The sequence below is a fragment of the Amphibalanus amphitrite genome, unplaced genomic scaffold (genome assembly GCF_019059575.1).
Source record: "Amphibalanus amphitrite isolate SeventyFive unplaced genomic scaffold, NRLGWU_Aamphi_draft 001908F_arrow, whole genome shotgun sequence".
NCBI lineage: Eukaryota > Metazoa > Arthropoda > Thecostraca > Balanomorpha > Balanidae > Amphibalanus > Amphibalanus amphitrite.
The window spans coordinates 82,829-93,993 of NW_024883401.1; the positions used below are offsets into that span (position 1 = coordinate 82,829).

Genomic DNA, 11,165 nt, shown 5'->3' on the forward strand with positions numbered 1-11,165 from the left:
GTGACTGTGTGGTTGGCAGAGCTATACTCCCACATTTTTTCGTTTTGAAGAGCCTCAGCATCAGGACAACAGCAGCGGGAGACGCATACGTCATCTCATCGAGTGTTCATTTCGTCAGGTTGTTTATCGGGGCCTTAGGGCCGTCCTAGGTTTACTGAGGTCATTTGGCGCCCATTCGTTTGCGTCCTTAGACAAAGAATTTCACAGTGGAAGTGCTACCTAAGAGTATGCGTTCTGCATTATGTAAGTCGACTGCTGCGTTTGCCATGCGTGCCACGAATGTTACGTCATTGTGTCCTCGCCTCCCGACAAAGACAGAAGCTTGTGCCATCATCGTTTTATTAATTACATCACATCCAATACAACACTACTGCTCCCGAAGATGTTGGGCAGCGCCACTTCGGCGCACACCGACAGGGGATGACATACGGCGGCAGCATAAGGCAATATCGTCTAGTTCTGGCAAGGCAATCACGAATCATCAGTCATAGTCCTAGCGCGCGTCAGCCGATTTAAGTTCGTCTAGCAGCGGATGTACTTGCTGTTCTTGCATAGGTATCCAGGCTTGATGGGTGTGATCGGCTGGACGGGGCGATACTTGGGTCCGTAAGTTCTGATGCGGAGAAGGATCTGCTCCACGTAGCTGACAACCAGCAGGCTCTTGTACTTCTGCACAATGCTGATCACCACCTCCTGGAAGATGCTGATCAGCTTAGAGCGCGAGATCTTGACACTGCTGAGACCGAGAGATAGTCGGCAGATAGCAAAGGCACGGCGGATCTCAGTCTGGCTAACCTTGAGCTGCTTTCCCTTTACCAAATCGATGATGCTAGAGAGCTCCTCTGAGGTCAGGCCCGGCAGAAGGCTGAGGCCAGACAGTGAGCTCTGCAGACTGCCCATCGTCAGACTTCCCTTCGTCACACGACGGAAGAGCTGGAAGTAGAGGGGAATGTCCGACGGGTAGACGGGAGTCTTCAGCGTCGAGTGGAACACCTTGTAGACCTGCGGGCCGGCAAAGATCGGGAAAGGCTTCAGGTAGCCAGGCAGCTTCGGCAGGAAGTCCTGCAGGAAGTCGTAGAAGAGCTTGCCGAAGGGCAGCTGGCGACGGACCTGCACCTTGCCGTAAGCACCGATGACGAAGCTGAGGAAGCCATCACGAACCTTGACGCTCGGAAGAGGCATCTTCAGATAGTACATGTGGAGGTACAGCTCCACGAGGGCCGACTGCACGCCAGTACCAGAGATGGTGGCGTCCTTCAGCTGGTCGTCAATCTCCTTCACGAGGTCCTCGATGTCAAACTCGCCAACGGAGATGCTCTTGGGCAGGCCTCTGTAGTAGCGCGTGAGGACCTCGTAGCAGTTCTTCTGCACGATCTCCTGTCCGCTGGCGCGGAGAAGCAGAACAGTGTGTGCCAGGATCGACTGCACATTCTCAATGGAGACGAAGACGAAGCGGGTTCGGAGGATGACCACCAGCTGCTCAACCTGCTTCACCGGGAGGCTGATACCAGAGAGAATGTAGATCGGCGCCCGAGTGTACTCGGGGTACTGGATGACGGGTCTCTTGGGCACCGGCAGCTGAGGCACCGGCACCTTGTACTGGTGCAGCAGGACGCGGAAGAACTCCACGCTCGGGATGTTGCTGACCTTGTTGATGCGCAGGAAGTAGCGAATCGAGCTGAGCACAATCTGGCGAACGCGAATCACAGTCAGGGACTTTTCCAGACGGTTCAGCAGACCCAAGCCTATGTAGGCCATAACGTTGGCATCACGCAGATACTTGATGTCAACGCTGATACCAGCCTTCTTCAGCTCAGCTCGGATGTAGACCAGCTCCTTGGTGCTCAGAATGAAAGTGCCGATCGGGTAACGCTTGAAGAGAGACTTGAGCAGACGCTGGTACTGGGCGACCACCGACACTCCTTGCCCAACTTTCGGCAGAAGGTCTGAGTTGTGGATGAAGCGGATGATGGTACGTCTGGCTTCCACACTGATACGCACGCTGCTGCCAAACACCGAGAAGATTTTCTGGGAGACGTAGTCATCAATGGGCACCTTCTGGTCAACCACCGTCACCTGTCTGATGATGCCGGCGAGACGCTGGTACAGGAACTCAAGGAATCCATCTCCGAACGGCTGAGCCGGGACTGACGCCAGCGTCGACAGGTATTCCCGAACGGTGTACAGGAAGACACTGGGGATGGTCTGCTGCGGGATGACGTAGCCGAGGCAGCGAGAAGCCACGTAGAACTGCTGGATGCCGGCGAGCAGCTGGGTCTCCGTCAGCTGCAGGCGGTTCTCGCTCAGCTGTGTGAGGACGAAGCTGAGGTCAGTCGGACCAGAGTAGGCCGGCAGTCCACGGAACAGACGGCGGAAGGCGGCAGCAGCGGCGGCACCACTGTTCGGGATGACGTTGGCGTGAATTATGATTCGCATCAGCGACAGCTGCAGGGAAGGCTGCTTCAGCTGGTTGAAGCGTTGTATCAGGACGCTAGCAATCTCCCTCATCTGGACAGCTGACAGGATGACGTTCTGGTACTCGAACTGGTCATAGCCCGGAACGTCAGCGGGAACAATGGTCTGGAACTTGAGGTCGTTTCCAATAACTCCCTTCTCTCCTTGGCCTCCGATGATACGGTTCGTGATGTCACTGCTGCTTCCCTGAAGGCCACGGATGCGCTTGATGATTGTCTGGCGTCCCTCCTCGTAGATGCTGGCCAGACCCTCTGGGACCAGGATGTTATCAATGACAACGGAGCTGTCGAAGATGTGAAGACGGAAGGACTGAGATCCACGTGGGATCAACGGCGTCACCACTTGCATCACGTAGAGGAGATACGCCTGCACGGAGTAGATGCGCGTGACCAGGAAGAATCGCTGTGTGTGCCAGATGAAGGCCTCGTAGGTAGCCTCCAGTTGCAGAGGCTGGACGCCCTGGGACGCCAGGGCGATGATGAAGAGGGAATAGGCCCCCTTGATGTCGTCGATGGTGAGACCCTGGTGATGCTCCGGCAGCTTCAGGTAGACACGGTTGGCGGCGGCTTCGGTGATCTTGCGGATGCTGACGTCCAGTTTCGGCACGGTGATCATGGCCAGCAGATCCTTCGGAGTCGCCTTACCACCAGCACTGTGAAAAGAAAGGAATGGTGGATGTCAGCAATGTGTGCGTAGCATGAACTGATCAAGTAGACTGTTAACGCATGAAGGTATGTGATCTGAGGGCCTGTGAAGGTAAATCTTCAGACTGCTGCCCAACTATCGCTCTACACATCGGTTTCGTTATTCTTTAAAGCTCAATGTGGAAGCTCAATCTCAATGTTAAAGCTCAATGCTTACAAACAGCTACATCTTCAGGGCATACTACCTTCGTGACATTTATAGCCACTACGCTCCCTCCAGCACAGCTAGCTTCTGATGCCTGGCGTTACTCACGAGTTGGTGAGCTGCAGAATGTTGAGGATGATGCGTACGGTCTTGGCCGAGATTCCGGAGAAGATGGTCAGCATCTGCTTGATCACCAGCTGCACATTGGTCTCGTAGTTGGGTCCGCGGTACGCCAGAGTGTTGAAGCTAGCCAACAGACGGCGGCGGTTCTCCTCGAAGGCCTGTCGATTAAAAGGTCGGTCAGCACCTCAGTTTTGGAAACAGATTTAGAAGGGGATGCCCTAAAAGACATGTAAATAAATATTATGACATGTAAATAAAGGGTGCAATGAGGATGCCAGGCCTGCTAAACGATTCATTTATCAATCAATAAACTCATATATGAATGAATGCATGAATGAATGAATGAATGAATGAATGAATGAATGAATGAATGAATGAATGAATGCACATTGATTAATGAAATATCTGTAAAGGCATCCGGCACAAGCCGTAAGTTCCTAGCAACTGTCAACGTAGATTAAGAGATTTAAAGTTAATGTTAACGAATAACGTTCCTGAAGTTTCATACCGACAGGCAAGAAAACGTCTTTTGCCCCATTTCAGACTGTTAACTGAATGATTCTCTCGCAGTTCACCAGTTTTAGTTTCTCTATTAAATTACAGTCTACCTCTGCGGCAGCGTTCAGCTGACAGACACTCACCTTGATAGCCAGCTTGTAGCGGTTGTCGAAGATCTCGCGGTCGAGGTTGAAGCGCGACTCGAGAGCGCGACGGACCACAATCAGCGACTCCTGGTCCAGGATGTTGGGCAGGTTGTGGTCGATGTGATCCAGGGCAGAGATCAGCTGGATAAGGCTGCCGTAGCTCGACTGAAAAAGACGCACGCATGTTGTAAGAATGAGACATCGAGGCGGAACTGCACTGGCTGGATGGACAGTTTAAATGGGGAAAATAGGAATGCCCGTAGATAAGCCTCATGGCAATTACACGGAACCGCACGAACACATTCTTGAATGTCATATTAGTTAATGAAAAATTAGTTATTAAATACTTTTTGTTTCGCTTCAATAACAAGTTCCATTATTAACTAGGTACACTTGACCGAGCTGACGAAAGACCTAATGTTTTTAGTAAATTCGCACCAAAGCTTTGACATTGGCACACAACAGTGGTTGTGGCTGTTTCACTCAAATCGTGACAAGTTGACAGCAAAATGATCCCAATTCATTGACGACCAAGGCTATGCAGCACCGAAACTCGCCCAATGCTGTCGCATTTTCTTTTGAACAGCCAACGCAGTGTTACGCTTATTGGGTAACGTTACCCTTTATTTCATTATGATCCGATCGAATAACGAGGGGCGCAAGAGTGTCATGGCTTTTTAATATTGGTGCGGAGGCCAACTTCGCTGCAGACTTCAATTGACGCTATACAGCAGCAATGTCAGGATAATTTTTCAAAATAATGAAGAAAGAACTTTTGTTCCTTCGTTCATTGGGGTTTACGGGCGCGTCGACTGCGATGGTCATTTTGCGCCCAAAAGAACTTTTGTAAGGACAGCGTTTTTTCAAGCCAGTATGTAGCAATTGGAAAGGAAATACCATATAGCAAAGTTACAATACCCTACGTTCTCACTAACTTAGAAAGGGCCTCCCATGTATGCCTCCCACTAGCCACGCCGCTGTAACGGGGGCTACTGAGCCACCGCGCTCAATCTCACCTGGTAGGCGGTCGACTGCAGATATGCAGCCAGTCCACTTTTGAGCAGCACGTTCAGCTGCTCCAGGTTCACCGTCACACCCCGCTGGTGCAGGATCACCGATGCTGACGCCACCAGCGAGCGCAGGTCCAGGCTGACGCCTCCCGCCGCCAGGCCAGGGACCGATTTCTGCAGGTATCCAGCGATCTTCCCACACTGCGGTACACTGGGCACCACGGCATCGGTCAGCGTGTTCAGAGACTCGCTGATGATCTGGAGGACGCCAGTGCGTGTCGCCGGCACCACGTCCGGGAAGTTGTTGATGAGGTTGAAGCGGAAGATGGCTTGGAGGGCATCGTTGCTGAGCACGTCGTAGTGTTTCACACCACGTTCTTTCACGTAGCCGCGCAGGTGGGAGATCTCTTCGCCGGTCAGCTTCGCGGCGACGGGGTTGCGCAGGCAGCCGCAGCCGCTGCGAGCGAAGAGGACGTTTCCATAGGCGGAGGCCGCCAACAGGAGGGCGAGCAAGCGGAAGTCGCAGCATGACTGAAACTCTGCGGGATGTGTGAGCGAAGCCGAGCTGGCAGGGAGCTGCGATTGTCGGTTGGCAGGGGGCCGTTTTATCCCGCCACGGCCAGACCCTGTGGGCGTAACGGCCGTGTCTGTGACAGCCGTGTGACGCCGTGGGGCCCGTGACAGCGCCCGCCGGAGGGCCATAGGTCGAGGTCCGCGCGCACGATGGCTGTCACTCAGACGGCCGGCCGTCGGCTCGTGCACCCACAAAGCGGGTCATATTGCGGCCGCCAAATGACAGGAGTGATTCTGCACACTGCAACCCTGCTCAGAAACACGGGCTGGTGTGTAGAACGTCGGAGAGATTTCGTAAAGTAGGTAGGTAGCTCCACGTGGACATTGCACTACATTGTAAGCTCAGGCCGCAAAGATATTTCAGGCGTTCATTTCACAGCGATCAGCAGTATTGCGATCAGCAGTATAGATCAGCGATTGCAGGACGACCTGCAGTAGTTCGTCCGTCCATCCATTGTCAATATCACTTCAGATTCCTAATGACTGTAGAATGATGTGATTCCCATTCACGCTACTTATTAGATTTCAAGCTTAGACCGGGCTTAATAAGTGATCACTGATCAGTCCAACCTTTGCAGCTTCACCGACTCATTCGGAATTGTATATTGTGCCCCTGACGATATGATGAATCATGAATGGCACTTCAAACATCGTTAACTTCTTAAGCTACAATCTATTATTTCCACACATAACCTGTGCGTTTCTCCTTCTCAGGCATATTATTTGCGTCGTTATTTCTCTCCCATTATTGCTGTTGCTATATCATCCCCAAGCATTTTCATTATTTGTATTGTCATAGCAATGTCGACGGTCTCATATCAGACAAGTGTCGAATGTTAATTCATCATCATGCAATCAGTGACCACTGACCCCTTAAAGATTACGATCGTTATGAACGATCTTCGACGTTGGATTCTTCAGATTCCGGAGCTCTTTGCGTAGAAGGAATATCTTGCTACACCTCTTTTCATCCTAAAGTGAGACTCCTCCATATTTCTCTTCTTTTTCTTTGCCGCCTCTTCCCATCTCATGCCGTTTGCGTGAAGATGATGGTGTGCTAACATGAAAGTTCACTTCATACATTCCTTGGGCCTCCCAACTTCTTGCATCCTGTAACACTTTGTCACGAGATTGTCACTTGGAAAAATCAACACAACGTTCTTCATTCATTTCTGTTCCCCAGTTATTTCGCTTCGTACTTAAAATTTCAGCGTAATCTGAGTGCAAATTTCGGTACAACATTCGGTTCTGTTTCAAATTCTTTATGCATTCTTTAAATTTCGAAGTGCTTGTTCAATTTAAAGGTGGCATCGAGTTCCAAGGAAGTAACAAAGACTAAAATGACCGATTGTTCATATGACCCGGCGGTTAAGGTTTACCTGGGACCGATTCTGATTCTGGGCGGCCTTCACCATCTACCGGCACGACTTCAGGGCCTGCTTAGTAAGTACCTGCGTAGCAGTCAGATCAATAGGTATCACATTATTATAGTTGTATAAATCTTTTGCTTTTGGATACTGATATAAATCATCAACTAATTATTTAGTTTGTTTAGCGAGCAGGCAGAAATAAAAGGTTTATGAATGGACTAATTATTTGTAACTCTTTCTCATTTTCGAGCTCATATAATAAATAATGAATTCACAAGGGATAAAAATACCAGCATAAATATGGATCAACTAAAGCACATGTTTCTGAAGAGTGTGTATTGTCTTGTTTTCTGCACTGTTCCTTCTGTAGGGGCGTTGATGACGGCCGGGGTCAAGGATGTGGAGCTGACAGAGGTCCCCGACTACAGACGGCTCTGGATAGAGGTGAGAGACGCAAACGCACAGCCCCGAGGGCGCAAACGCAAGACCTTGAACTACACCTCTTATATATAGGTTTGTTTGTGTGGTAGTCATCACCAATGCTGCCACTTAAGTGAATGTTCTAATTGGTTCTTCTATAAGACTCTATAACAGCAATACTGTTAGGGAAGAATCACGTTGTGATTCATAGTATATTATATTATTATATGTGATTTATGGTATATGTATATTATGGCCTTACAAATCGCGTTAACTGTACTTTAGCAGTTAACGAGAGTTGGTGTTATATTAGGTATATAGACTTGCTCTTTTCAATGACCACTGACCCGTGCGCACAGGTCCACGACATGTGCGTTTGGACCGGTGACCCGGGTGACCTCTGCTGGGGCGGAGACGGCAGCCAGGACCCGCTCTGCACAGAGGCTGTGACTGCCGTCACCAGCGCCTTATGAACCACCAGGAAGGGTGAGACAGAATACACAGCTGAAGGTGCGATAAAGAAGAAAAGCGAGACATGAACCAGAGACCCGTGGAGCTCCAAAGCGATCGACTCACAATGCACGGTGCGTTGGCAAGTCACTAAGATAGAAAACATTCATGGAGCCCTCTCAACACAAGTACGTGGTGCTGGCCCTTGCAGAGCTGAGCTTCACGAGGAATGGTGATTCTCGGAACTCGGAAGCAACTTGCAGCTGTGATGACAGAGTCCGGGTCGAAGCAAGCCGTCCTAGCGTCATTTTCGACACTTGAGAGTCGGACAGGTCGGGTTCTGGAGCTTGATTAAGTTTGCAATTTGCAACGTATTTATTTGGAATTGTTCCAGGCCCCCCCCCCCCATAGCTTTTCGTAGCCTGCAAGTTTTAAAAATGTAACAGTGGCCGAAAGATACGAATTATAAATTGATTTATATGCCCGTGAAGATACTGAACAAAATAATAATGAAGAGGACCTGGGTTGACCCAGGCTGCAATCAGGATTGAAGAACTGTAAAAATGAACAATGAATACAAGAGTGTTGATCAATGTACTCAGTTTAGAATAGTTTATGACAAGGCATAGTTTCTTTCAACATCTCATGTCCCTTATTCCATTAACTTTGAATGTTATGCGAGTCGTATGTTCGTCATTGATGTGAACGTGTTCTTTTTTTCAACCGTGCCTGTTTGCTCATAACCGTGTACTCTGCTTATGACTAATTTCTTTTCGACGTCTTTTTCATGTGAACATCAATGGCCTTGACAGGCATGGAAAACTGCCTACACTGAAAACCTGCACTTCTACCTTGCTTCTACCTCATATAATTTCTTCTTTTTGGGAACGCGTTTAAATCTGGCAGCCTAGGATTCACGTGGAAACATCCGGTCTTCTGTCCAGTGAACATTCACTGGCGCACTGGCGCCTCAATTAAAGGGCAAGGCTGCCGGACCCCGGCAATTGCTGCAGTGTAGAATGTAGATATGGGACCTTGGGTGTAGAGGAGACAGAAGGGGAACATGAGACATGCACGAGGGAGTCTGACTTGTCGCCCGGCGCCTTGCAGTTGCAAAGTAATTTCAGGCTGGCAATGTGCAACATACCGTTTATCTTATCGATCTCTTTATTTCATGTGGCAGTACATAGTAGGCTCACGACACGACTTAAAAACGTCTGCAACTATACATCAAACAACATTCCTAAAAACTTGAATTGTAAATACAATGACGTTTTAGGTTGACTTACAACACAAAAATAGGCTCCTTACGGGCGGCCCAAAGCTAATATAAAAGAGCTTTTTCGCGAGTTCTCCACATAAGTGAAGATGTATCGATGAGTTATTCGTTTTATACGTGTCATTACATGGAACTCATCATAGGAGGGTCTGATTTCGGTACCGATTCTTGCCTGCCTAGAATCCTAAACTTCTACAACCCAACAGTTCGGTCGACATCAAACCTCAAGGTCGTCTGAGTCAAACTAATAGTAGTGCCCCATGGCAATACGCCCTACAGTATAGGTACCAATGACATCCGTGTCAAAAGTGCATCACACTTTGACCTTCAGTGGAGCCCGTCGGCGGCGCCCTGATGTAAGTCACCTTTGACCCTACGGCCATATCCGGCCACATGACAGAGTAAATGTCTGGTACACTCGGGGGCAGATTGATGTTCCGCCACTCCCTACCTATCGGGCTCCCATGGCTCAGCATTGGCTGCTGCCAATGGCTGGCACTGGCATGCAGTGCTGAGCAAAGCTGAAGGCAGGCAACACTGGCAGCAGCCAGTGCTGAGCCATGGAAGCCCGATGGGTAGGGAGTCACGAAAGTAGTAGTGGAACATCAATCTGCCCTCGAGTGTACCTATAGATGAGTCGAACTGGTCATATTGCTGAAGCATGTGGTAGCTGTTGGAGTTTAGTCAGCAAAGTGGATTCCATGTTAGCAGGTGTTTTACTTACCTACCGTTGGTTTACAGGTAGGTTCAGCTTTCACGAAAGTAGTTAGGTTAGCTATTTAGAGCTTTAATGTGAAATGAAATGTCACATGCACTGGCGGATCCAGCTGCAGAGTTTTGGGAGGGGCAAATTAACGATAACAGTATCGTGGTTCTTTCCATGCACTGTCTATAGGCGTAATGTTACAGTTTTGCCGTTTGGGAGGGACAATTGCCCTTTTTGCCCTCCCCTGGACCCGCCACTGGTCACATGTTGTCATTACCTGTAAGCAGTGCAATTTCCACCCTGGGCGTAGATGAATCCAGGAAATAAGGCAAGGCTCGGCCATCAACGCACATGATAAAAGCGTGCATGGCGTCTAATTGTAGTGAAAAGTAATAGTCCACTTCTGTTTCTTCTTCTTTCAGGTAAGTGTTCACGTGCCTGTTCAGCCTATAAGTGGTAGTGTGAGCATTGAGCAGGCAGTGAACAGTACATTTTACACGTTTAGCGCCATCCCCGACCACCATTCCAAGACTACCATTTAAATGGAATGCAAACGACTAAAACATTTGTCTTGTTATGAACAGCCGACGCCATTAGCACTGCGTGTATTTCGCAAGCCAAGTCCGTCTAGACGCTAGTGTAACCGACCACAGCCGACGGCGAATCCATTCGAGACACAAGTGGCAGTGCTAAACGAGGCACCAGACTGGTTACTTTGTTGAGCCCAGCCGTGACCCTCTACCGTGTCTGGATATCAGTTTCACACCAATCCCCCTGACTTTCAGACTATGAAAAGTTTCGCCCTTGGAGTCCGGTGTTGACATGTCTGGGTGTCACGCCAACGGCATTGAAGTGGTCGATGATTGGCGGGGGTCGTCGACCTGACCTGGCGTCCGATAAGAGAAAGACAGTTATATAAAGGCACCTTATTAAATATACCTTGACAGACTGACATCTCCTTTTAGACTGAAGCACATTTAACGAGCTTTGATCTAGATAATAAATGTTTCATAGACTGTAGACATCATTTGAGCATGAACGCCTTGGTAGCGGCAACATACCGCATTATTCACTTTTCAGTTTTTTTTTCTTGCAACTAACCCGAACCAAGTACCTACTGTGATTTCATTTATATGCGATGCTTCATAGTTTTCATAATGACGGACGAAAAAGAAAAAGCGGGTGTGTATACTGTACATATATGACATAGCCCATACTATGAGTATGCATCAACCAACCCCTCCCCTTCCCCTTAAAAAAAACACA

The 11,165-nt window shown here is 49.1% G+C and overlaps 1 long non-coding RNA gene and 1 pseudogene across 1 annotated transcript; one reads left to right on the forward strand and one right to left on the reverse strand.

Moving 5' to 3' along the window:
• Nucleotides 1-356: 356 nt before the first annotated feature.
• Nucleotides 357-5,645, reverse strand: LOC122375740 (annotated as a pseudogene).
• Nucleotides 5,646-6,837: 1,192 nt separating this feature from the next.
• Nucleotides 6,838-8,688, forward strand: LOC122375738. Its single transcript, XR_006255446.1, has 3 exons — nucleotides 6,838-7,117; nucleotides 7,415-7,488; nucleotides 7,824-8,688. It is a non-coding gene; the product is annotated as an uncharacterized LOC122375738 (long non-coding RNA).
• Nucleotides 8,689-11,165: the final 2,477 nt, after the last annotated feature.